The sequence below is a fragment of the Oncorhynchus keta genome, chromosome 19 (genome assembly GCF_023373465.1).
Source record: "Oncorhynchus keta strain PuntledgeMale-10-30-2019 chromosome 19, Oket_V2, whole genome shotgun sequence".
Taxonomy (NCBI): Eukaryota; Metazoa; Chordata; class Actinopteri; order Salmoniformes; family Salmonidae; genus Oncorhynchus; species Oncorhynchus keta.
The window spans coordinates 4,905,527-4,909,519 of record NC_068439.1 but is presented as its reverse complement, the minus strand read 5'-3'; positions in this window follow the sequence as shown (position 1 = coordinate 4,909,519).

The following is a 3,993-nucleotide window of genomic DNA, read 5'->3' as shown; positions in this document are numbered from 1 at the left end:
TGGATGGCTTACAGTTAACAACCTCATTCATTCAGTGCAGTGCAGTAAATGGATGGCTTAGAGTTACCAACCTCATTCATTCAGTGCAGTGCGGTAAATGGATGGCTTAGAGTTACCAACCTCATTCATTCAGTGCAGTGCAGTAAATGGATGGCTTAGAGTTACCAACCTCATTCATTCACTGCAGTGCAGTAAATTGATGGCTTAGAGTTACCAACCTCATTCATTCAATGCAGTGCGGTAAATGGATGGCTTAGAGTTACCAACCTCATTCATTCAATGCAGTGCGGTAAATGGATGGCTCAGAGTTACCAACCTCATTCATTCAGTGCAGTGCAGTAAATGGATGGCTTAGAGTTACCAACCTCATTCATTCAATGCAGTGCGGTAAATGGATGGCTTAGAGTTACCAACCTCATTCATTCAATGCAGTGCGGTAAATGGTTGGCTTAGAGTTACCAACCTCATTCATTCAATGCAGTGCAGTAAATGGATGGCTTAGAGTTACCAACCTCATTCATTCAATGCAGTGCGGTAAATGGATGGCTTAGAGTTACCAACCTCATTCATTCAGTGCAGTGCAGTAAATGGATGTCTTAGAGTTACCAACCTCATTCATTCAATGCAGTGCAGTAAATGGATGGCTTAGAGTTACCAACCTCATTCATTCAATGCAGTGCAGTAAATGGATGGCTTAGAGTTACCAACCTCATTCATTCAATGCAGTGCGGTAAATGGATGGCTTAGAGTTACCAACCTCATTCATTCAGTGCAGTGCAGTAAATGGATGTCTTAGAGTTACCAACCTCATTCATTCAATGCAGTGCAGTAAATGGATGGCTTAGAGTTACCAACCTCATTCATTCAATGCAGTGCAGTAAATGGATGGCTTAGAGTTACCAACCTCATTCATTCAATGCAGTGCGGTAAATGGATGGCTTAGAGTTACCAACCTCATTCATTCAGTGCAGTGCAGTAAATGGATGTCTTAGAGTTACCAACCTCATTCATTCAATGCAGTGCAGTAAATGGATGGCTTAGAGTTACCAACCTCATTCATTCAATGCAGTGCAGTAAATGGATGGCTTAGAGTTACCAACCTCATTCATTCGATGCAGTGCAGTAAATGGATGGCTTAGAGTTACCAACCTCATTCATTCAATGCAATGCAGTAAATGGATGGCTTAGAGTTACCAACCTCATTCATTCGATGCAGTGCAGTAAATGGATGGCTTAGAGTTACCAACCTCATTCATTCAATGCAGTGCAGTAAATATATGGCTTAGAGTTACCAACCTCATTCATTCAATGCAGTGCGGTAAATGGATGGCTTAGAGTTACCAACCTCATTCATTCAATGCAGTGCAGTAAATGGATGGCTTAGAGTTACCAACCTCATTCATTCAATGCAGTGCGGTAAATGGATGGCTTAGAGTTACCAACCTCATTCATTCAGTGCAGTGCAGTAAATGGATGGCTTAGAGTTACCAACCTCATTCATTCAATGCAGTGCGGTAAATGGTTGGCTTAGAGTTACCAACCTCATTCATTCAATGCAGTGCAGTAAATGGATGGCTTAGAGTTACCAACCTCATTCATTCAGTGCAGTGCAGTAAATGGATGGCTTAGAGTTACCAACCTCATTCATTCAATGCAGTGCAGTAAATGGATGGCTTAGAGTTGCTACCAACCTCATTCATTCAGTGCAGTGCGGTAAATGGATGGCTTAGAGTTACCAACCTCATTCATTCAATGCAGTGCGGTAAATGGATGGCTTAGAGTTACCAACCTCATTCATTCAATGCAGTGCAGTAAATGGATGGCTTAGAGTTACCAACCTCATTCATTCAATGCAGTGCAGTAAATGGATGGCTCAGAGTTACCAACCTCATTCATTCAATGCAGTGCAGTAAATGGATGGCTTAGAGTTACCAACCTCATTCATTCAATGCAGTGCAGTAAATGGATGGCTTAGAGTTACCAACCTCATTCATTCAATGCAGTGCAGTAAATGGATGGCTTAGAGTTACCAACCTCATTCATTCAATGCAGTGCAGTAAATGGATGGCTCAGAGTTACCAACCTCATTCATTCAGTGCAGTGCAGTAAATGGATGGCTTAGAGTTACCAACCTCATTCATTCAATGCAGTAAATGGATGGCTTAGAGTTACCAACCTCATTCATTCCATGCAGTGCAGTAAATGGATGGCTTAGAGTTACCAACCTCATTCATTCAGTGCAGTGCAGTAAATGGATGGCTTAGAGTTACCAACCTCATTCATTCAATGCAGTAAATGGATGGCTTAGAGTTACCAACCTCATGCATTCAATGCAGTGCATTAAATGGATGGCTTAGAGTTACCAACCTCATTCATTCAGTGCAGTGCGGTAAATGGATGGCTTAGAGTTACCAACCTCATTCATTCAATGCAGTGCAGTTAATGGATGTCTTAGAGTTACCAACCTCATTCATTCAGTGCAGTGCGGTAAATGGATGGCTCAGAGTTACCAACCTCATTCATTCAATACAGTGCAGTAAATGGATGGCTTAGAGTTACCAACCTCATTCATTCAGTGCAGTAAATGGATGGCTTAGAGTTACCAACCTCATTCATTCAATGCAGTGCAGTAAATGGATGGCTCAGAGTTACCAACCTCATTCATTCAATACAGTGCAGTAAATGGATGGCTTAGAGTTACCAACCTCATTCAGTGCAGTGCAGTAAATGGATGGCTTAGAGTTACCAACCTCATTCATTCAGTGCAGTGCAGTAAATGGATGGCTCAGAGTTACCAACCTCATTCATTCAATGCAGTGCAGTAAATGGATGGCTCAGAGTTACCAACCTCATTCATTCAGTGCAGTAAATGGATGGCTTAGAGTTACCAACCTCATTCATTCAGTGCAGTGCAGTAAATGGATGGCTTAGAGTTACCAACCTCATTCATTCAGTTCAGTGCAGTAAATGGATGGCTTAGAGTTACCAACCTCATTCATTCAATGCAGTGCGGTAAATGGATGGCTTAGAGTTACCAACCTCATTCATTCAATGCAGTGCGGAAAATGGATGGCTCAGAGTTACCAACCTCATTCATTCAGTGCAGTGCAGTAAATGGATGGCTTAGAGTTACCAACCTCATTCATTCAATGCAGTGCGGTAAATGGATGGCTTAGAGTTACCAACCTCATTCATTCAGTGCAGTGCAGTAAATGGATGGCTTAGAGTTACCAACCTCATTCATTCAATGCAGTGCGGTAAATGGTTGGCTTAGAGTTACCAACCTCATTCATTCAATGCAGTGCAGTAAATGGATGGCTTAGAGTTACCAACCTCATTCATTCAATGCAGTGCGGTAAATGGATGGCTTAGAGTTACCAACCTCATTCATTCAGTGCAGTGCAGTAAATGGATGTCTTAGAGTTACCAACCTCATTCATTCAATGCAGTGCAGTAAATGGATGGCTTAGAGTTACCAACCTCATTCATTCAATGCAGTGCAGTAAATGGATGGCTTAGAGTTACCAACCTCATTCATTCAATACAGTGCAGTAAATGGATGGCTTAGAGTTACCAACCTCATTCATTCAGTGCAGTGCAGTAAATGGATGGCTTAGAGTTACCAACCTCATTCATTCAATGCAGTGCAGTAAATGGATGGCTTAGAGTTACCAACCTCATTCATTCAATGCAGTGCAGTAAATGGATGGCTTAGAGTTGCTACCAACCTCATTCATTCAGTGCAGTGCGGTAAATGGATGGCTTAGAGTTACCAACCTCATTCATTCAATGCAGTGCGGTAAATGGATGGCTTAGAGTTACCAACCTCATTCATTCAGTGCAGTGCAGTAAATGGATGGCTTAGAGTTACCAACCTCATTCATTCAATGCAGTGCAGTAAATGGATGGCTCAGAGTTACCAACCTCATTCATTCAATGCAGTGCTGTAAATGGATGGCTCAGAGTTACCAACCTCATTCATTCAATGCAGTG